The sequence below is a fragment of the Oncorhynchus kisutch genome, linkage group LG10 (genome assembly GCF_002021735.2).
Source record: "Oncorhynchus kisutch isolate 150728-3 linkage group LG10, Okis_V2, whole genome shotgun sequence".
NCBI lineage: Eukaryota > Metazoa > Chordata > Actinopteri > Salmoniformes > Salmonidae > Oncorhynchus > Oncorhynchus kisutch.
Genome location: NC_034183.2, coordinates 56,892,052 through 56,916,397, shown reverse-complemented (window position 1 = coordinate 56,916,397; position 24,346 = coordinate 56,892,052). Strand labels below are relative to the sequence as shown.

The 24,346-nt window shown below is 43.5% G+C and overlaps 1 protein-coding gene across 1 annotated transcript in view; it reads right to left on the bottom strand.

Moving 5' to 3' along the window:
• Positions 1–22,519, bottom strand: part of LOC109898480 (myocardin-related transcription factor B-like) — a 46,019-nt gene extending 23,500 nt beyond the window's left edge. The window contains exons 1-2 of the mRNA XM_020493463.2: positions 22,384–22,519; positions 4,039–4,125 (exon numbers count right to left, since the gene is read on the bottom strand). The gene's annotated coding sequence lies outside the window, so the exon portion shown is untranslated. The remainder of the gene's footprint in view (positions 1–4,038; positions 4,126–22,383) is intronic.
• Positions 22,520–24,346: the final 1,827 nt, after the last annotated feature.

Sequence of the window (24,346 nt, the reverse complement as noted above, 5' to 3'; positions counted from 1 at the left end):
GGGTGTGTTTGCAGCTGGGAGAGGGTGTGTTTGCAGCTAGGAGAGGGTGTGTTTGCAGCTGGGAGAGGGTGTGTTTGCAGCTGGGAGAGGGTGTGTTTGCAGCTGGGAGAGGGTGTGTTTGCAGATAGGAGAGGGTGTGTTTGCAGCTAGGAGAGGGTGTGTTTGCAGCTGGGAGAGGGTGTGTTTGCAGCTGGGAGAGGGTGTGTTTGCAGCTGGGAGAGGGTGTGTTTGCAGCTGGGAGAGGGTGTGTTTGCAGCTGGGAGAGGGTGTGTTTGCAGCTGGGAGAGGGTGTGTTTGCAGCTGGGAGAGGGTGTGTTTGCAGCTGGGAGAGGGTGTGTTTGCAGCTGGGAGAGGGTGTGTTTGCAGCTGGGAGAGGGTATGTTTGCAGCTGGGAGAGGGTGTGTTTGCAGCTGGGAGAGGGTTTGTTTGCAGCTAGGAGAGGGTTTGTTTGCAGCTAGGAGAGGGTTTGTAATGCGATCCCTAGACTCTTTGCCAAGACTAATGTCAGCTTTCAGTGTGCTGTTGATCTTTGATCGATACTCAAATCCCAATGCTTCTTAGTTTACACTCTCAGTCAGCTAAAGTACACGCATTAGTGTTGTTTACAACCAGGGCTGTGCAGGAGATGAAGGACTGCCTCTCTCTTCACTTGAGATGCTCCGGCTGGCCAAATAAACCAGACTTATCGGCGATGCATGTAAATAAAGATAAAGCGTCTCCAAACTCAGGCTGAGTTCCATTATTAACACGATACAGTCTTTTATATGCAAAGAATGTATCGCTCTGCAATGCATCAGCCTGCCTGGCTGTATTCAGTTAGCAAAGTGTGCACCAAGCCAAAAACGTCAGGTGCACCTTTGGCTAGGATGGACGTGTACTGTCTAGATGAATCCTATTGGTACATGGTCTGTGGTGCTCTACAGGTCTGTTAAATATGGTTTAACACTCAAGCCAGTCCTGTTCCTTAGATAGCTTGTTGTTGGCCGAAGACAGACCAGGAACCATGCCATGCCATAACTATGGGGCGTTCTGGCTCCTTGAACAACCAGATGTAGATCATATCAATTGGAATAGCCTGGGTTTTTGTTTGGATAAACTTGCAAACCTTGCGAGAGTTGTTTACTGGATTCCTTTCAATGAAAAATCTGTCATTAGTCATTTCTACCAAAATGTACACATCACTCATCATGAAATGAAATGAACATGAGAAGAGGAGAGAAGAATGTAGCTCTTCAACTGACCTGCCACATCCTTTCCAGACAATTGCCAGAACAAACATGACATTTCCAGTGGATGCCATACTGATGGCTCTAACCTTTCAGTAAGGAAGCTATTTCAACACAACACAACACTCCATCACTGAGATGGCTGTGCAGACATGTACCGTTCCTGCATACCAATAACGGCTCATTAAACTTACAGTATGTGCAGGGCCATAAGCCCCATTACGTTTTTCCTGTACTGCATACTAGGTTTTTCTCCTGGCTGATGCCATATGTTGTCATGACGAGAAAACATACATTTACACTATGACTTATATTGATCTCATTGGACTGTTGACCCTATGTCCTAAATTATCTTTCACAATGTCCATTTCCACTTCTTTTCCCCCAAAAGAGAATGCCTTTAGACATCAAAGCCTTTTCAGTGTCAAATCCTGAGTGTTGAGTCCCAAAAAGTGTGTAACTACAAAGTTACATCTAGTGAAGTGTTCTCAGGTTACAGTACAAAGAACCAAATCAAGATGAGACCAGATTCAGCAATTCACTTGGTCACTTTAGCTTACAACGCATAAGAAGAACCACAGTATAAACAGCCAGCAATAACATGGTTGACAAACCCTTATAAGACACTCAAACTGATTTAAGGCACCACTAGCAGGCTATGGTTTCTCATTAGAGAGACTAAACACTGAAGCAATCCTCTGTCTTCCCCCGAAGGTATATGACGTGTGCTCTAACCAAGTTCAGATGCACTGTGGCAGATGGCATGAGCAGCAGATTCTTCTGCATCACACTGGTGTTTGCTATGAAACAAACTTGCTTTAAGTGAGTGAGAGAAAGAGTGAGAGAGAGAGAGAGAGAGAGAGAGAGAGAGAGAGAGAGAGAGAGAGAGAGAGAGAGAGAGAGAGAGAGAGAAAGAGAGAGAGAGAGAGAGAGAGTGAGAGTGAGAGAGCGAGAGAGAGAAAGAGTGAGAGAGAGAAAGAGCGAGTGAGAGAGTAAGAGAGAGAGAGAGAAAGAGAGAGAGAGAGTGAGAGAGCGAGAGAGAGAAAGAGTGAGAGAGTGAGAGTGAGAGAGAGAAAGAGCGAGAGTGAGAGAGTGAGAGAGTGAGAGAGCGAGAGAGCGAGAGAGAGAGAGTGAGAGAGAGAGAGAGAGCGTATGTAGAGCATGGCTAAGACAACCACATGTCAATGTGATCTGGCGACAGGTACCCACATGTGAAGAGAGTTAGTAGGTCTTGCCACAGCTCTAAGCCCAATTCTGGGCAAATAAAATAAAGGGACTTGTTTTTGGCTACATAAACCACCTGGCATGTTGATACAACCAAGATAAATGCCTAGTTGGATCAAGGCCTGACTGCCTAGCTAGAACACATGAGCATAGAGTGTCAGGGTTGAGTGTTTGGGCTGATTGATTGCAGGTTATAAAACATTGAGATTACAAGCCCGTAGCCTAGTGTTATTCATTATTGAGAGAGGTCTGCGTAGTTGGCACAGTTTGACCCTGTCTGTCAGTCCAGGAACGAGGTGTATCGCCTTCCACCTGGTTTTAGATGTTATCTCAGAGGCCAAGCCATGGATCTGACACTGTAGGAATACTATCTCAGAGGGAATAGACTTGCTAGCCTAGCCATTGGTGATTACAGTGCCTCGACATTACAGTGGACTCTGTAAATCCAGACACTTGTATTTATTATAAGGATAAAGATTGTACTACCACGGGGAGCATGCTGATACAATTCAGTAACTTTGGCTCTTGGTTTTCACAGAGGAATCTCCTCTATACTGACTACCTTCCCATTCCTGCTGCTCTGCTCTCCATCCCCTGCTAGGCTCTCTGCAGCGCAGCGCACATGGTGGGAAAGCCAGGGAAATCCCTGTAGGCCTCTGACTTCTCTTTGAAGGCCATGAAGGCTGTGCGGCATGCAGGCAGCTGCCAAGAAGAGTCTACGGAAAGGCAATCCTCTGGCTATGTTGGGTCACATCATCTTCAACACACACACATGGATGCATGCACGCATACTTACATACACATACACACACATGCACGCACATTCAGATCACACACACACACATGACCACGCACTCACACAGGGATGGGCAAAAGTGACACACAGATCACTGTAAAGTACCTCAGCTGGATTGCTGCTGTCACATTTATATTTATTGCAAATGATGATAATGAGATACTGAACCCAATTCCTGGACATAAAATCAGTCCATACAATACTACTACTGGTGAGAAAGACGGCCACACACACTCCTGATCATTAAATACACACCACTGTGTATTTCATCTGCCAAATATTTGAGTGTAAGAATTGAAGTGAGCCACTGTTCTTTATTTGACATAGAACAAACCACAGAGCAGCAGTAGATGGCGCTGCAATGCGTTAGCTGGAGTGAGTCACTTCGAATTCCTTAACTGATGTTGTTGGAAGCCAATTACATGCCATTTTCAAGAATGTTCTGTTCCTAACCCTGGCAGTGCCTTTATTTTATTTTTGATTCACAATGACTGATCCCTAAAGGAAAGGAAACTTCAGCCATGTGTCACCATTGTTATTTCGGTAATTTAGCATATTTTTTTCGAACCCAACCTCTATGATGATGTTTGGGTTTAACTTGATCTTGAAAAGGCATTAAGGAAAGTATATTATATTATCAATTAAAAATAAACACATATTGGATTATAAGAAGCCATTTAAAGTAAATTGAAAGTAAATGTTCAATCCCCCATTGATGATTTACACCACAGTGGTAGAGGGGGAGAATATTTATACGGGGTGAGACAACCTTGAGGTGTTATCTGGGCTTACCTGTGACAGTACGAGAGGGAGCAAGGAGAGGACACTGTCTGGCAGTGCTGGTGTTCAACTCAATAGGTCATGGCGCTGCCTTCCAAACTGGAACACAAAGAAAATATATTTTTTGCAATGAATGCCCTTCCCAATCACATTTTGTGGTAGTGGCACAGTGGCTGTGAAATGAGACTACCATCACTTCAACAATGAGAACAAATATTCTCTAAAAAAGGAAATGATAGATTAACATGTAAACCAGATTGAGACTTGTTTGTCCGCTTGAAAGTTTGCATCTCATTGAAGTGGGTTGCTGTGGTGACGCTAATTGGTGAGCAGAGTGCAGTGTTGGTTGGGGCTAAACAATCCAGTCCAGCTGCGACTTCATCTCCCAGAGCAGTCATCCCTCAGGGTCTATATGCTGCCCCCTACTGATATGCAGTAGCAGTGTGTGGGTAAAATCACTGGGGAAGCCATATTTGCGCATTGGGACAGTGATATATAGGCTTAAAGGCAGAGACAATAAGAAGACACAGTGGCAGAATAAATTCAACCACACCTTTGTTTATCACAAAACTACTTCCGACATTTTCGGACCACTAAACAACTATTGATTTAGAACCACAGACAGTTACCGCAAGGCGCAAAGAAAACAGGAGCTGCCTCCACTATTCCAGCAGAATTTCAACTTCAACATTTCAACATCATCAAGCATCCTGACCGGTTGCATCACCACCTGGTATGGCAACTGCTTATCATCTGACCGTAAGGCGCTACAGAGGGTAGTGCGAACGGCCCAATACATCACTGGGGTCAAGCTTCCTGACATCCAGGACCTATATAATAAGCGGTGTCAGAGAAAAGACCATAAAATTGTCAGAGACTCCAGTCACCCAAATCATAGACTGTTTTCTCTGCTGCCGCATGGCAAGCGTTACCGGAGCGCCAAGTCTAGGACCAAAAGGCTCCTCAACAGCTTCTACCCCCAAGCCATAATACTGCTGAACAATTAATAAAATCGCCACAAGACAATTTACATTGACCACCCCCCCCCTCCCCTTTGTACACTGGTGTTACTCGCTGTTTGTTATCTATGCATAGTCACTTCGCCACCACCTGTATGTACAGATTACCTCAACTAGCCTGTACCCCCGCACACTGACTCGGTACCGGTGCCCCCTGTATATATCCTCGTTACTGTTATTCTTATTGTGTTACTTTTTATTATTACTTTTTATTTTAGTTTACTTGGTAAATATTATCTTAACTCTTCTTGAACTGCATTGTTAGTTAAGGGCTTGTAAGTAAGCATTTCACGGTAATGTCTACAATTGTTGTAATAGGCGCATGTGACAAATAAAGTTTGATTGATTTGATCATCAAATCACCTCTGCTTAGTCTAATACAGTGACAACTAAAAGATACCAAAACCTATTTAGTCCAATCAACGTAAGCTAAATAGGATGTGGCTGTCCATGGTTCTGATTTCTGTTTCTACTTGTAGAGAAACATCAATGCCATCCTCCTCTCTTTCATGTTGACGAAACTATCACTCTGTCATACAGTACACACTTTATTTTTGTTGTCCTAGGCTACCTGGCTAAAATGCTTGCTTGCTAGCCTAACTTCTAGTCATGGCCAACGTTAGGTAGTTAATATTAGCCTTCGACATCTAGCTACCGTACATATTGAACTTCCATGCCATTATAATCAAGGCTTCCCTTGGCATCCATGAATACACGCCACTGCTGATATGTCATCTCTCAGTGAAGTGCATGTCAGGAAAAGTGGGGGTTTCGAAAAGAGTGGGCATTTAGAAAGGAACCATATAAGGAGAAGTGGGGGTTTCAAAAGGAACCATATAAGGAGAAGTGGGGGTTTCAAAAGGAACCATATAAGGAGAAGTGGGGGTTTCAAAAGGAACCATATAATTTTTATTTTATTTTATTTCACCTTTATTTAACCAGGTAGGCTAGTTGAGAACAAGTTCTCATTTGCAACTGCGACCTGGCCAAGATAAAGCATAGCAGTGTGAGCAGACAACAAAGAGTTACACATGGAGTAAACAATTAACAAGTCAATAACACAGTAGAAAACAGAGGGGGGGTCTATATACAATGTGTGCAAAAGGCATGAGGAGGTAGGCAAATAATTACAATTTTGCAGATTAACACTGGAGTGATGAATGATCAGATGGTCATGTACAGGTAGAGATATTGGTGTGCAAAAGAGCAGAAAAGTAAATAAATAAAAACAGTATGGGGATGAGGTAGGTGAAAAAGGGTGGGCTATTTACCAATAGACTATGTACAGCTGCAGCGATCGGTTAGCTGCTCAGATAGCTGATGTTTGAAGTTGGTGAGGGAGATAAAAGTCTCCAACTTCAGCGATTTTTGCAATTCGTTCCAGTCACAGGCAGCAGAGTACTGGAACGAAAGGCGGCCAAATGAGGTGTTGGCTTTAGGGATGATCAGTGAGATACACCTGCTGGAGCGCGTGCTACGGATGGGTGTTGCCATCGTGACCAGTGAGCTGAGATAAGGCGGAGCTTTACCTAGCATGGACTTGTAGAGCCAGTGGGTCTGGCGACGAATATGTAGCGAGGGCCAGCCGACTAGAGCATACAAGTCGCAGTGGTGGGTGGTATAAGGTGCTTTAGTGACAAAACGGATGGCACTGTGATAGACTGCATCCAGTTTGCTGAGTAGAGTGTTGGAAGCCATTTTGTAGATGACATCGCCGAAGTATCGCCGAAGTCGAGGATCGGTAGGATAGTCAGATTTACTAGGGTAAGCTTGGCGGCGTGAGTGAAGGAGGCTTTGTTGCGGAATAGAAAGCCGACTCTTGATTTGATTTTCGATTGGAGATGTTTGATATGAGTCTGGAAGGAGAGTTTGCAGTCTAGCCAGACACCTAGGTACTTATAGACGTCCACATATTCTAGGTCGGAACCATCCAGGGTGGTGATGCTAGTCGGGCATGCGGGTGCAGGCAGCGACCGGTTGAAAAGCATGCATTTGGTTTTACTAGCGTTTAAGAGCAGTTGGAGGCCACGGAAGGAGTGTTGTATGGCATTGAAGCTTGTTTGGAGGTTAGATAGCACAGTGTCCAAAGACGGGCCGAAAGTATATAGAATGGTGTCGTCTGCGTAGAGGTGGATCAGGGAATCGCCCGCAGCAAGAGCAACATCATTGATATACACAGAGAAAAGAGTCGGCCCGAGAATTGAACCCTGTGGCACCCCCATAGAGACTGCCAGAGGACCGGACAGCATGCCCTCCGATTTGACACACTGAACTCTGTCTGCAAAGTAATTGGTGAACCAGGCAAGGCAGTCATCCGAAAAACCGAGGCTCCTGAGTCTGCCGATAAGAATATGGTGATTGACAGAGTCGAAAGCCTTGGCAAGGTCGATGAAGACGGCTGCACAGTACTGTCTTTTATCGATGGCGGTTATGATATCGTTTAGTACCTTGAGTGTGGCTGAGGAGAAGTGGGGGTTTCAAAAGGAACCATATAAGGAGAAGTGGGGGTTTCAAAAGGTACCATATAAGGAGAAGTGGGGGGTTTCTAAATCAAATCAAATCAAATTTTATTTGTCACATACACATGGTTAGCAGATGTTAATGCGAGTGTAGCGAAATGCTTGTGCTTCTAGTTCCGACAATGCAGTAATAACCAACGAGTAAACTAACCTAACAATTTCACAACAGCTACCTTATACACACAAGTGTAAAGGGATGAAGAATATGTACATAAAGATATATGAATGAGTGATGGTACAGAACGGCATAGGCAAGATGCAGTAGATGGTATCGAGTATATACATATGAGATGAGTAATGTAGGGTATGTAAACATTATATTAAGTGACATTGTTTAAAGTGGCTAGTGATACATGTATTACATAAAGATGGCCAGATGCAGTAGGTGAACAGGTGAACAGGCAGTGGCTCGGGTGTTTGTTGTCCTTTATGATGATCTTTATGGCCTTCCTGTGACATTGGGTGGTGTAGGTGTCCTGGAGGGCAGGTAGTTTGCCCCCGGTGATGCGTTGTGCAGACCTCACTACCCTCTGGAGAGCCTTACGGTTGTGGGCGGAGCAGCTGCCGTACCAGGCGGTGATACAGCCCGACAGGATGCTCTTGATTGTGGATTGTAAAAGTTTGTGAGTGCTTTTGGTGACAAGCTGAATTTCTTCAGCCTCCTGAGGTTGAAGAGGCACTGCTGCGCCTTCTTCACCACGCTGTCTGTGTGGGTGGACCAATTCAGTTTGTCTGTGATGTGTACGCCGAGGAACTTAAAACTTTCTACCCTCTCCACTACTGTCCCGTCGATGTAGATAGGGGGGGGGGGGGGGGTGCTCCCTCTGCTGTTTCCTGAAGTCCAAGATCATCTCCTTTGTTTTGTTGACGTTGAGTGTGAGGTTATTTTCCTGACTCCACACTCCGAGGGCCCTCACCTGCTCCCTGTAGGCCGTCTCCTCGTTGTTGGTAATCAAGCCTACCACTGTAGTGTCGTCTGCAAACTTCAAATCAAATCAAAATCAAATTCAAATCAAATTTATTTGTCACATACACATGGTTAGCAGATGTTAATGCGAGTGTAGCGAAATGCTTGTGCTTCTAGTTCCGACAATGCAGTAATAACGAACAAGTGATCTAACTAACAATTCCAAAAAAAACTACTGTCTTATACACAGTGTAAGGGGATAAAGAATATGTACATAAAGATATATGAATGAGTGATGGTACAGAGCAGCATAGGCAAGATACAGTAGATGATATCGAGTACAGTATATACATATGAGATGAGTATGTAAACCAAGTGGCATAGTTAAAGTGGCTAGTGATACATGTATTACATAAGGATGCAGTCGATGATATAGAGTACAGTATCTACGTATGCATATGAGATGAATAATGTAGGGTAAGTAACATTATATAAGGTAGCATTGTTTAAAGTGGCTAGTGATATATTTACATCATTTCCCATCAATTCCCATTATTAAAGTGGCTGGAGTAGAGTCAGTGGCATTGACAGTGTGTTGGCAGTAGCCACTCAATGTTAGTGGTGGCTGTTTAACAGTCTGATGGCCTTGAGATAGAAGCTGTTTTTCAGTCTCTCGGTCCCAGCTTTGATGCACCTGTACTGACCTCGCCTTCTGGATGACAGCGGGGTGAACAGGCAGTGGCTCGGGTGGTTGATGTCCTTGATGATCTTTCTTTATGGCCTTCCTGTAGCATCGGGTGGTGTAGGTGTCCTGGAGGGCAGGTAGTTTGCCCCCGGTGATGCGTTGTGCAGACCTCACTACCCTCTGGAGAGCCTTACGGTTGAGGGCGGTGCAGTTGCCATACCAGGCGGTGATACAGCCCGCCAGGATGCTCTCGATTGTGCATCTGTAGAAGTTTGTGAGTGCTTTTGGTGACAAGCCGAATTTCTTCAGCCTCCTGAGGTTGAAGAGGCGCTGCTGCGCCTTCCTCACGATGCTGTCTGTGTGAGTGGACCAATTCAGTTTGTCTGTGATGTGTATGCCGAGGAACTTAAAACTTGCTACCCTCTCCACTACTGTTCCATCGATGTGGATGGGGGGGTGTTACCTCTGCTGTTTCCTGAAGTCCACAATCATCTCCTTAGTTTTGTTGACGTTGAGTGTGAGGTTATTTTCCTTGATGATTGAGTTGGAGGCATGCATGGCCACGCAGGCGTGGGTGAACAGGGAGTACAGGAGAGGGCTCAGAACGCACCTTTGTGGGGCCCCATTGTTGAGGATCAGCGGGGTGGAGATGTTGTGGGCTGCCTGTATGACTCAAGAGCTGACCTCTTCCTGACACAACAACTCTGCTATCTCAGCAGGGGTTTGATTCTGTGTAACCCACAAGGCCTACTGGCAGTGGATTGGTTTCACAATAGTGTAGAAATCAATACTTGTCCCCTATAGATTCTTCAAAATACACATGATGCCAACACTAAATCTTTGTCCCTTTGAACTGACACAGAATATCTATTTCATAGGTTAAACCCCTAGTGAGCATGAGGCCACCTCTGTTGGGGCCGAGGCGACAGCTCAAAGCCTGCCTCGCCCGAGTTCACTTGCGGTCCTCTGAATTGGGATGTACTGTGTCACCACCTAGGGCAGAAAGTGAGCCACATAGTGCACATGACTACGCATTGAGTGTCAACGTAGTAAGATTTCTACCCTATCCTGGAGGTTAAAAGTGTCCTCATGGATCCATGGTCTATTGTGTGTGTCCTCGTGGTTGGTGTAGATGCAATTTGATGCTAAGTAGCTGAGCCATGTCAAATCCGATTACAATGCAGACTCATTTGAGACTTGTTGGGACACATCTGTAGAAAAAAACTAACAGACATGGGAGGCAAAGCCTGTGACCTGCTTGTTATCTGGATCATTCATGAGAAGACACAGACAGTGGTGAGATAAAAAATAAATCATTATGTCCTATCAGGAAATAGTCATGCTTAAAAGCAGTTCAGCACAACAGGAGTTAGAACAGAAGAAGTTGAAATGGAAAAATCCGCAGTGGTGACAGAAAGTGGATTGTGAGGAATGGGAAAAAACTAGAATGTATGTGGAATAGAGAAAAAAATGGTATGTTACCACATTACACATTTATAACTTTGAACCTCAATAAACACTCACTGACTCACCACCAGTAAGCCAGAGGAGGTCAACTGTATGGCTAAAAATAGCTGATAGTACTCGCCAAAAAAAGCTGGAAAAAATACAGGAAAAAAAGGCTCCTTTTCCATGTGTGCTTAGGCCATATGGGTCTCACCACACTCAGAACTGCACAAAATAAAACAGTGTGAGACTGACTACTGCAGCACTGCAGAAAGAGGGAGACTTCCTCATCCTTAACTCTCCTTCTTCCCCACCCCCCAAAATTCCCCCATTTCAAACACCGTAACTTTCCCATAAGTCTAATAAATTCTCCAGTGGCCATGACTGAGAACTTCACACATGGTGTCTGACCCTCCCACTTCCCCTCCTGGACCCAGGGCCCAGGCAGCGGAGCGGGCCGCTGCACTCAGCATTGGGTCAGTGGAGGAGGGGGCGGCTGGACCAGCCGACCGCACACAGAAATAGCCTTCCGCTTGGCCGTTGGCATGTTGGGACTCATGGCGTGGGCCTGGGAGGAGGGAGGGAGTATCTGTTTTGGTCTACAATCACAGTTGGGGAGTACTGCTCTGCTTTCCAGATGGCAAGTTTCCATTCAAACAATGTTACTGGGAGAGTTTGATGTCTTAATTTAGTCCAACTAAAATAACCTATGAGGCAGATACTACTGCAATGGCACAGATATACTACACAACACAATGACCTGTGGTCCAATATTACCAAATGGGGATGTAGCCTATACTTCTTGATATTTTACTATTTCAAATTCTAGTATATACATTTCCTTCAGAAAGGATTAATATTTCATACTTATTCCACATTTTTTTGTGTTACAGCCTAAATTAAAATGGGATTAAATCTTCTATTTTTTACTCATCCTCTACACACAACACCCCATAATGACAAAGTGAAAACGTGTTTTTGAAATGTTTGCAAATGTATTGAAAATGAAATACAGAATGATCTCATTTATATAAGTATTCACATCACTGAGTCAATACATGTTAGAACCCCCTTTGGCAGTGATTACAGCTGTGATTTTTTTCTGGGTAAGAACTGGATTGTACAGTATTTGCCCATTATTCTTTTAAAACTCTTCAAGCTCTGTCAAGTTGGTTGTTGATCATTGCTACAGCCATTTTAAAGTCTTACCATAGATTTGAATGCCGATTTCAGTCAAAACTGTAACAAGGCCACTCAGGAATATTCAATGTTGTTTTTGTATGCAGCTCCAGTGCATATTTGGCCTTGAGTTTTAGGTTATTGTCCTACTGAAAGGTCAATTTATCTCCCAGTGTCTGTTGACAGCAGACAGAACCAGATTTAGCATGTGCTTAGCTCTATTTTGTTTATTTTTATTTTAAAAAACAAGCTTTGCCGACGACAAGCATATCCATAACATGATGCAGCCACAACCATGCTTGAAAATATGAAGAGTGGTACTCAGTGATGTGTTGTGTTGTATTGTATTTGCCACAAACATAATGCTTTGCATTTAAGTTTATTTCCTTGCACCAGTTTTTGCAGTATTACTTTAGTGCCTTGCTGCAAACAGGATGCATGTTTTGGAATATTTTATTCTGTACAGGCTTCCTTCTTTTCACTGTGTCAATTAGGTCAGTATTGTGGAGTAACTACAATGTTGTTGATCCATCCTCAGTTTTCTCCTATCACAGCCATTAAACTATTTTAAAGTTACCACTGGCCTCATGGTGAAATCCCTGAACGGTTTCCTTCCTCTGGGTGTATAGTGACTGGGTGTATTGATACATCATCTAAAGTGTAGTAATAACTTCACCATGCTCAAAGGGATATGCAATGTCTATTTTCTTTGTTTTACCCATCTACCAATAGCTGACCTTCTTTGCCCAGGCATTGGAAAACTTCTTTGATCTTTGTGGTTGAATCTGTGTTTGAAATTGATTGCTCGACAGGGACCTTACAAGATCATTTTATGTGTGGGGTACAGAGATGAGGTAGTCATTCAAAAATCAAAACTATTATTGCACACAGAGTGGGTCCATGCGACATTTGTACTCCTGAACTTATTTAGGCTTCCCATAACAAAGGGGATGATTATTTATTGACTCAAGACATTTCAGATTTTTATTTTTAATGAATTAGTAAACATTTCTAAAAACATCATTCTAATTTGACATTATGAGGTATTGTGTGTAGGCCAATGAAACAAAATATAAATGTAATACACTTTCAATTCTGGCTGTAACTATACAGTGGGGCAAAAAGGTAGTTAGTCAGCCACCAATTGTGCAAGGTTCATAGGTTCACTTCAACTATGACAGACAAAATGAGAAAAAAAATCCAGAAAAATCACATTGTGGGATTTTTAATGAATTTATTTGCAAAGGTGTTCGATGGGGTTGAGGTCAGGGCTCTGTGCAGGCCAGTCAAGTTCTTCCACGCCGATCTCAAGAAACCATATCTTTATGGACCTCACTTTGTGCACGGGGCATTGTGATGCTGAAACAGGAAAAGGCCTTCTCCAAATAGTTTGCACAAAGTTGGAAGCACAGAATCATCTAGAATGTCGTATTCTGTAGAGTTAAGATTTCCCTTTACTGGAACTAAGTGGCCTACCCCAAACCATGAAAAACAGCCCCAGACTATTATTCCTCCACCAAACCTCACAGTTGGTACTATGCATTGGGGCAGGTAGAGTTCTCCTGGTATCCACCAAACCCAGATTTGTCTGTCAGACTGCCAGAGGGTGAAGAGTGATTCATCACTCCAGAGAACGCGTTTCCACTGCTCCAGAGTCCAATGCCAGCAAGCTTTACACCAGTCCAGCCGACGCTTGGCATTGCACATGGTGATCTTAGGCTTGTGTGTGGCTGCTCGGCCATGGAAACCCATTTCATGAAGCTTCGACGAACAGTACTTGTGCTGACGTTGCTTCCAGAGGCAGTTTGGAGCTCGGTAGATAATTTTTATGCACTACCCACTTCAGCACTTGGCGGCCCCATTCTGTGAGATTGTGTGGCCTACCACCTGTAGTAGGATGTCCCTTGGGGGCACCCGTACCTATGTACATCTGCCAACAGATAGTTCAGCAGTGCAAAAAGGGATGGCCCAGGCAGGAGAAACTGCCTCAGCTGCTGAAGCCCTATTGGGTGCACCAAAGTGACTTCCACTGTAATGGAGACCTTCTCATGAAAGGACTACGGATAGTTATCCCAGAGACTCTACAACCAGAAATTCTAGACGGAGTGCATGATGGACACATGGGGATAACCAAATGCAGACTGAGGGCTCAACAGTCAGTGTGGTGGCTTGGTCTGAGTACTCAGATTGCCAAGCGAGTGGCCCAGTGTGAGGTCTGTACAAAATGTCAACCTTGTCATCCGGAGCCAATGATGGCAACGGAGCTGCCAAAACGGCCATGGCAAAAGGTAGGGGCGGATATGTTCTATTGGAAAAATTACACTTATCTGCTAGTGGTAGATTACTACTCAAGATACATTGAAATAGCAAAGACACCCATAACCACATCAGCTGGTGTTATCAATGGATTAAAGTCTATTTTTTTCAAGGCAAGGGGTCACTGAGGTCCTGGTTACAGATAACGCTCCCCAGTTCTCTGCGAGCTCCTTTTCTGCTTTTGCCGCAGAATATGACTTCATACATGTGACCAGTAGCCCCTACCATGCACAGAGTAATGGTGAGGCAGAGAGAGCTGTGAAAACAGTCAAGGGACTGCTGAAAAAAGAACAAGGATCCATACAGGGCTCTGTTAGCTTACAGAGTTACACCACTGCATCATGGGCCGTCGCCTGCCGAGCTCCTGATGGGCAGGAGGCTGCGTTCCCCATTGCCTGTCTCGCCGGCTCAACTCAAACCCAGATGGCCTAACAGAAAGGCCTTCGCTGAGAGGGACAAACGTCTGAAACAAACGCAAACTGGAGACTTTAATCGGAGACACCATGCTAAGGAGAGGCCAGAGCTGACCGAAAGTCAACGCGTGTGGATTACAACCTCAAAGACACCAGCAATAGTGCTGAGGAAAGCGGATGCTCCACGCTCCTATGTGGTGGACACAGGCTCAGAAGAGGTACGAAGGAACAAAACACACATCAGAGCTCTTCCAGATCTACCAGCCACACAGACCGAGGCCACAGAAAATGCACAAAAAGAGGGTGAAGGAGAGAGAATGCTCACAGAGACACAAGCGCGCCCAAAAAGGGATGTGAAGCCACCAGAGTGGCTGAAAGACTATGTTACGTGAAGAGAAAACATACTGCTTGGGAACATACCCAGCAAAAAGAGACTGTACCTAAGTTAATGTTCATACTGTGTGATTTTATGTTTTCATACTGTTTCAGGATGGGAAGTAGCATGTTAGAGAATAATACTGGTTTCCAAATTGCATTTCAGTTATGCTTCAGTGGTTATGCATGTTGAGTTCTTGTTCATGGGAGAGGGGAAGATGTAGTAGGATGTCCCTTGGGGGCATCCGTACCTATGTAGGACATGCAAGGGTTAGGTTAATAAACAGGCTGGAGCTAGAACCTCGTGGTCGCACGTCTTCATTTTAGATCATACTACACCACTGAGCCGTTGTTGCTCCTAGACGTTTCCACTTCACAATAACAGCACTTACAGTTGACCGGGGCAGCTCTAGAAGGGCTGAAATGTGACCAACTGACTTGTTGGAAAGGTGGCATCCTATAACGGTGCCACGTTGAAAGTCACTGAGCTCCTCAGTAAGGCCATTCTACTGCCAATGTTTGTCTATGGAGATTGCATGGCTGTGTGCTTGATTTTATATACAGTGGGGAGAACAAGTATTTGATAACCTGCAAAATCGGCAGTGTTTCCTACTTACAAAGCATGTAGAGGTCACATGCTCTCACAGACCTGTTAGTTTTTCTTTAAGAAGCCCTCCTGTTCTCCACTCGTTACCTGTATAAAAGATACCTGTCCACACACTCACTCAAACAGACTCCAACCTCTCCACAATGGCCAAGGCCAGAGAGCTGTGTAAGGACATCAGCGATAAAATTGTAGACCTGCACAAGGCTGGGATGGGCTACAGAACAATAGGCAAGCAGCTTGGTGAGAAGGCAAAAACTGTTGGCGCAATTATTAGAAAATGGAAGAAGTTCCAGATGACGGTCAATCACCCTCGGTCTGGGGCTCCATACAAGATCTTACCTCGTGAGGCATCAATGATCATGAGGAAGGTGAGGGATCAGCCCAGAACTACACGGCAGGACCTGGTCAATGACCTGAAGAGAGCTGGGACCACAGTCTCAAAGAAAACCATTAGTAACACACTACGATGTCATGGTTTAAAATCCTGCAGCGCATGCAAGGTCCCCCTGCTCAAGCCAGCGCATGTCCAGGCCCGTCTGAAGTTTGCCAATGGCCATCTGGATGATCCAGAGGAGGAATGGGAGAAGGTCATGTGGTCTGATGAGACAAAAATAGAGCTTTTTGGTCTAAACTCCACTCGCCGTGTTTGGAGGAAGAAGGATGAGTACAACCCCAAGAACACCATCCCAACCATGAAGCATGGAGGTGGAAACATCATTCTTTGGGGATGCTTTTCTACAAAGTGGACAGGACGACTGCACCGTATTGAGGGGAGGAGGGATGGGGCCATGGATCGCGAGATCTTGGCCAACAACCTCCTTCCCTCAGTAAGAGTATTGAAGATGGGTCGTGGCTGGGTCTTCCAGCATGACAACGACAAACACACAGCCAGGGCAACTAAGGAGTGGCTCCGTAAGAAGCATCTCAAGGTCCTGGAGTGGCCTAGGCAGTCTCCAGACCTGAATCCAATTGAAAATCTTTGGAGGGAGCTGAAAGTCCGTATTGCCCAGCGACAGCCCCGAAACCTGAAGGATCTGGAGAAGGTCTGTATGGAGTGGGCCAAAATCCCTGCTGCAGTGTGTGCAAACCTGGTCAAGAACTACAGGAAACGTTTGATCTCTGTAATTACAAACAAAGGTTTCTGTACCAAATATTAAGTTCTGCTTTTCTGATGTATCAAATACTTATGTCATGCAATAAAATGCTAATTAATTACTTAAAAATCATACAATGTGATTTTCTGGATTTTTGTTTTAGATTCCGTCTCTCACAGTTGAAGTGTACCTATGATATAAATTACAGACCTCTACATGCTTTGTAAGTAGGAAAACCTGTAAAATCGTCAGTGGGTGTGGCTGAAATAGCCGAATCCAATAATTTGAAAGGGTGTCCAAGTACTTTTGTATATATAGGGTATATATACATGTATATATATATTTCAAACATGTAAAAGTAGCAATGGAGACAAGATGCTAGAGTAAAACATTTTCATAGTGTGAGGACAAAATGAAAATCTGTCTCTTGAAAGAAAGTTGTTTCTTAGAAGGCCAAAGAGGCCATGGAGAGCAGAGACCCATCCCCAGGGGTCTTAATGTGTTTGTGAGTGGACAGAGTGCTGCTGACCCTAAGTGTACTTTGTGTAACACATTCACCAGCCTGCAATCCCGCTGACTCAGTGGGAAATGCGTTCGATTCACTGCTCATCACTAGCACTCACTGCCCTTAGATTGACATGCTGTTCATGTTACTGAAATGCTGTGCCATGGAAATGTAATGCCGGGAATCAGGTCTAACTGCATAGGGAATCTGGATGATGTCAACCGGGAACATTCCACTGGAGGGTAGAATCTCATGAGGTGGGAACATGTTATTCAAACAAATTCACTGGAACCGACATTCCACTCAACCCAAATAAAAATGAGGAACAAATGTTTGTCGTGACTATCTGAATCATGTTCACACAGAAAACATGTTGCTCTTGTAGTATTCATATTACATTCAAGTCTGTCCGCATGGGCCCAGCAAAGTGCTGTATACACTTACGATTCCCCAGAAAAGATTAGGAATAACATTTATTCATTGGAATAAATGGTAACAATAACAGCGTCAGAACAGTGTAACAGGCCTCCTGCCTGAATACGGACAGACAGCACAGTAGGACTGAGAAAACACAACCCAGAACACCAAGGAACCACCATGTTTGGTCTGCCCTCTCCCTGCGCTGTGCTGTCTCACTATGAATACCCAGAGATGGGTAGTATTTCTGTTACATGTATTTGAAATACACAATGAAGTATTTTGTCATTTGAATTACACTGGGCTGAACTATACCAATGTATTTTGTAATTGTTTTCAAAATACGAAAAACTTTTCTTTATCATTTTTTTTTATAGCGGTTCACATTTTGTGGGCCCCCCTTTACCCTGCATCGGTGTCAGAAGTCTGATGGCACTATGGTGTGATAAGAACACCTGCTAAATGAACTAAATATACACTGAGTGAACAAAACATTAAGAACACCTGCTCTATCCATGACATAGACTAACAAGGTGAATCCAGGTGAAAGCTATATTCCCTTATTGACGTCCACTTCAATCAAATTCACTTCAATCGGAGTAGATGAAGGGGAGGAGGCAGGTTAAATAATTATTTTTAAGCCTTGAGACAATTGAGACATGGATTGTGTATGTGTGCCATTCAAAACGTGAATGGGCAAGACAAAATATTGAAGTGCTTTTGAACGGGATATGGTAGTAGCTGTCAGGTGTGAGTGTGTCAAGAACTGCAACGCTGCTGGATTTTTCATGCTCAAGAGTTCCCCGTGTGTATCAAGAATGGTCCACCACCCAAAGGACATTCAGCCAACTTGACACAACTGTTGGAAGCATTGGAGTCAATATGGGCCAGCAACCTTTTGAAATGCTTTCCTCACCTTGTAGAGTCCATGCCCTGACAAATTGAGGCTGTTCTGCAGACAAAGGGGGCACAACACAATATTAGGAATTTTTATGCCCTAAGCTCTAAGTTCCTCAGTGCAACACATCACTAAGGATCTATCATCTATACCTATTACAGGGGCTGAGTCACTGGCTTGCTGGGGCCCTCTCATGCCGTCCCTGGAGGGGGTGCGTCACCTGAGTGGGTTGATTCACTGTTGTGGTCATCCTGTCTGGGTTGGCCCCCCCCCCCTTGGGTTGTGCCGTGGCGGAGATCTTTGTGGGCTATACTCAGCCTTGTCTCAGGATGGTAAGTTGGTGGTTGAAGATATCCCTCTAGTGGTGTGGGGGCTGTGCTTTGGCAAAGTGGGTGGGGTTATATCCTTCCTGTTTGGCCCTGTCCGGGGGTGTCCTCGGATGGGGCCACAGTGTCTCCTGACCCCTCCTGTCTCAGCCTCCAGTATTTATGCTGCAGTAGTTTATGTGTCGGGGGGCTGGGGTCAGTTTGTTATATCTGGAGTACTTCTCCTGTCCTATTCGGTGTCCTGTGTGAATCTAAGTGTGCGTTCTCTAATTCTCTCCTTCTCTCTTTCTTTCTCTCTCTCGGAGGACCTGAGCCCTAGGACCATGCCCCAGGACTACCTGACATGATGACTCCTTGCTGTCCCCAGTCCACCTGGCCATGCTGCTGCTCCAGTTTCAACTTCCACCTGACTGTGCTGCTGCTCTAGTTTCAACTGTTCTGCCTTATTATTATTCGACCATGCTGGTCATTTATGAACATTTGAACATCTTGGCCATGTTCTGTTATAATCTCCACCCGGCACAGCCAGAAGAGGACTGGCCACCCCACATAGCCTGGTTCCTCTCTAGGTTTCTTCCTAGGTATTGGCCTTTCTAGGGAGTTTTTCCTAGCCACCGTGCTTCTACACCTGCATTGCTTGCTGTTTGGGGTTTTAGGCTGGGTTTCTGTACAGCACTTTGAGATATCAGCTGATGTACGAAGGGCTATATAAATAAATTTGATTTGATTTGATCATGGTCCAAACACACCAACACAGGTGTGAAGAGGGCACGACAGGTGGCTGAAAATATTTGGCATGGGACATCAGATCCTCAAAAAGTTCTACAGCTGCACAATCAAGAGCATCTTGACTGACTGCATCACCGCTTGGTATGGCAACTGCTTGGCATCCGACCGCAAGTCACTACAGAGGGTAGTGCGTATCGCCCAGTACATCACTGGGGTCGAGATCCCTGCCATCCAGGACCTCTATACAGTGGTTCTTCCTTTAAAAGTTGCGGCGTACTGTAGCACAGCTTGCAAGATGCCACATAATTCTATGGCACATTATTTAAGTGTCAGCCATTGTTGCCAGAATGACACAATTTACCACAATATGCCACCATCGACCACAATATGCCACCATCTACCACAATATGCCACCATCTACCACAATATGCCATCATCTACCACAAAATGGTAGCGCCATACGTTCAAAACTTTTAAAGGAAGAACCACTGTACCAGGTGGTGTCAGAAGAAGGCCCAAAGTCTCCAGTCACCCAAGCCACAGACTGTTCTCTCTGCTACCGCACGGCAAGCGGTACCAATGCACCAGGTCTAGGTCCAAAAGGCTTCAGCTTCTAACCCCAAGAAATAAGACTCCTGAACAGCTAATCAAAGGGCTACCCAGACCTCTCTTTTACGCTGCTGCTACTCTCTGTTATTATCTATGCATAGTCATTTGAACTCTACCTGCATGTACATATTACCTCAATTACCTTGACTAACTGGTGCCCCTGCACATTGACTCTGTACCGGTACCCCCTGTATATAGCCTCGCTATTGTTATTTTACTGCTGCTGTTAAATTATTTGTTACTTTTATTTGACATTTTTACTTAACACTTTTTTTCTTAAAACTTCTTAAAGCATTGTTGGTTAAGGGCTTGTAAGTAAGCATTTCACTGTAAGATCTACACCTGTTGTATTCGGTGTATGTGACAAATACAATTTGATTCGATTTCTATCTTATCTTTTACTCTGCATTGTTGGAAATGGACTCTCGATGCAAACTTAACTTCTCACCAGCCCTGCAAAAACACTGCAGCATGAACTACTGAACGAGTGTGAGAACATTGATGCTGTCCAGGCTAGCTGCTTCAATAAACAGACTTTAAATATGCAACTTTGCCCTTTCGTAGACCCTTGTAAAACTGTATTGTAAACACACTTCTTCCATTAGTTGCAATGGGCTCATTTCATATTGCCAGATACACCAACATTGACAGAAAACGGTAGCAAAGAAGAAAAGGAGTGTGCAATTTTCCAGGTGGTCTGCCCTTCAAGAGTTTGTAATTGATTTTACAATTTACTTTGTATAGCATTGCATCTGCAACAGTGCAACAGAGATGAAATAAATAATGAAAGGAAGTTTGACAGTGGACAGTCATGTAACATACATGTATTCCTTCTCTCTCAAATTCAACAGAAAGTGCAGAACACACAGCACCTCTCGCTCCCTCTCTCTCTCTCTCTCTCTGCATTCATTGGCTGTCATCTCCCCAGAGCTGATTGACTTCCTGCCTCCACTTTGGAAAAGAGAAAAGTTACCCCAATTACAACCGTTTCCTTCCTTCCTCCATCCCTCACAGTGCTGCTGGCTCAGATGGATACATGATTTACTCAGGCCCTACACCCACAGTCACATCCATGTGCATCATACAGTGGGGAAAGGGTGCTGGGAGAGCAATCTGGCTCAATCTAGAAACTGTTTTCCCTTGAGAGAAGCTTTCTGGTTACATGGGTTTGTTTGGGGAGTGGGATTTCAAAACGAATGAAATCCGAAAAGACTTCAAATATATGTTGTGTTTGTTGACAGTGTTAAGCAGCATATGAACGCCCAGAGTTTTAACAGAACATCTGGGAGCATATTGATGTTGTGAACTCTCATGCTGACCTCTGTGATACTGAACAAGATCAACAGGTGTTTAAAAACAGAATAACCCAAAAGCTTACACAGGTTCATGACCTTGAGCGGCACCATATTTTCAGCATTTGGAGTTAATCCTTAAAGCGTCAGTCAGCGGTAGAAACAATAAGGAACTAGAAACAGAGCTGCCATGTCTATCAACATCATCTTGATTTGATTTGACAATAACGAAGCGCGGTTCCCCACCTCTAGTTCGGTAAAAAGTTAAGGGATGGGGCTGGGAAAATGTAACCTCACTCAAATTCATAGACATAGCTATGGACTCAACGACTGACAATCCATGATATCAAAATGATCATTTTAACCATGTTTGTTTACCTTTCCTTTGTTTACAAATGTTGGAGTAAAACTCGCTTATATTTTGGGTTCCGATGTGGTATGACAGTTGAACTAAGCTCATGAAGCACTAACAAGTTATATTATTCTAGAATCATTGCGTACATATCATGCATTTATTTTTAAGTCAAAAATGGATGTAGCGACTGCTGATTGCGCCTTTTAACATTTAAAAGACTTCATCATATAAGAACACTACATCTAATCTAATCTAGCTCAAATCACCCCACTACGAGCTGTACTTTGGTGCATTTGGTGACAAATGCACGTCTGGGGCTATTGTCAAGTAGATAGATACTATTTCAAAATGTCAGGTGTGTTAGGTTACCTAATAAATTATCAGAAAAGTTGCATGGTATTGTGTTGTTAAAAACTGGTCACGCACATTCGTTGTTCAACATAAACTCAACATACAAAACCTGCCATTATCGTGAAAATAGGCTGTCAAGATCTGCCATTATGTTTTTGCCAAATCTAGCCCCTTGACATTGTATCCAATGTTCATCACTTATTATTGCACCGTTACAATGCATCACCAAAGCAACCGGTGGCAGTGGTGCATTTTGAAACAGCCATGAAAAACAGTGACAGTAGAATTATTGAAACATTGACATGCACATCTTACCGATTTTCCTTTGAGTTCGTTGGTATTTGTCTCGATGGAACGGAATAGTCGCTTGTTTGAGATGATTAATAAATAAATATCTATTTGTTTTTCTTCGGTGAAAGTGAAATTGTTGGTCTTGGAAAAAGATGGCTGCTCCTCGGCTGGAGTCGATGATGTAATTTGAATTTAACCCTTTGATGTGTTCAATAGATAGTGTTTAATCCTGCTCCGTCTCATTCGGAAATTCAATATAGCCTTCATAATTTTTTTTAAATCACTGCATCATTTGGAAATGTTTGCTATACAGTCAGGTCCATAATTATTGGCACCCTTGATAAAGATGAGCAAAAAATACTGTATAAAATAAATAATACAAATACTGAGCGATATTGTATGCTCAAAAGAATTGGGAAATAAAAAAAAGTACTAATACAATTGTACAGAAAAAAAGTGATTTTGTTAAGCAAGTATTAAAAACAATCTAAAAATATCTACATTTTTTACATTTTTTGCACCCCTGGTTTCATTAAGTAGAAAATAATCCCATACCTCCTTTCAAATATGGTGGTGGTTATTTGATGTTATGGGGTTATTTTGCTTCCACTGGTCCATGCTGGGGCCATGTTTAGGTCATCGGCATCATGAACTTTACCCAGTACCAGGATGTTTTTAGTCAAAGACCTGGTTGCCTTTTTGGCCGCAAGTGGATCTTCCAGCAACACAGTAAACCCAAGCGCACATCACATTCCACTAATAAATGGTTAATTGGCACAAAATCAACATTTTGCAATGCCCATCTCAGTCTCCAGACTTGAACCCCATTGAAAACCTGTAGTTTGAATTGAAGAGGGCAGCCCATAAGAGCAGATGAAGGATATCAAGGATCTGAGAAGATTCTGTATGGAGGAATAGTCTAAGATCCCTCTCAATGTCACGTCCTGACCTTAGAGAGACTTTTTATTTCTCTATTTTGGTTAGGTCGGGGTGTGATTTGGGTGGGCATTCTAGTTTTTCTATTTCTTTGTTGGCTGGGTATGGTTCCCAATCAGAGGCAGCTGTCTATTGTTGTCTCTGATTGGGGATCATACTTAGGCAGCCTATTCCCACCTTAGTTTGTGGAATCTTGATTTTGTATAGTTACTGTGTAGCCTGCAGAACGTTACGTTTGTATATATATATATATTTTTTTGTTGGTATTCATCAAATAAAGAAAGATGTACGCTTACCACTCTGCACCTTGGTCTACTCATTCCAACAACGGTCGGGACACTCAATGTGTTCTCCAATCTCATAACACATTTTAGAAAAAAAGGATCATTGCCGCTATCCTCACAAGGTGAGCTATTGAAAGATATTGAAAACAGGGGGGCCAATAATTTTGACCCCATCTTTGAGATTTTTAAAAACTATTTGTTAAATGTATTAAAGAGCCATGATACTATCATGAGCAGTGTCTGGGTTTCTTACCTTTTCTCATCTTATTCAACTGTTACCATGCACCTGCAAAAAAGATAGCTCAGATGTGCGAGTGAGCAATTGTATTAGTATGATTAATATAATTTCCCATTTTTTTAGCATACAATATATCTCAGTATTTGTCAGTGGTGTAAAGTACTTAAGTAAAAATACTTGAACATACTACTTAAGTAGTAGTAGTAAATAAGAATATATTCTTAACTGACTTGCCTAGTGAAATACATTTCTAAGTGACCCCAAACTTTTGACCTGAACGGTAGTGTATGTGAATTGATATCAGAACACAGAATGTGAACAGACAATGAATGTTTATTTGACAGGTTTATCAGTTTTTAATTGAGAGGTTTCCAGTTTGGCACAGCATTTATCTTATGTGCAATGTAATTCTTATAAAACACTAATCCAATAGTTCCCATTAATTAATAGTATGAAAACAGATATTTTTGATCAAATAACTAGAATAAATCAGTATTTGATCCACTATTTATTGATGACAATATTGTTG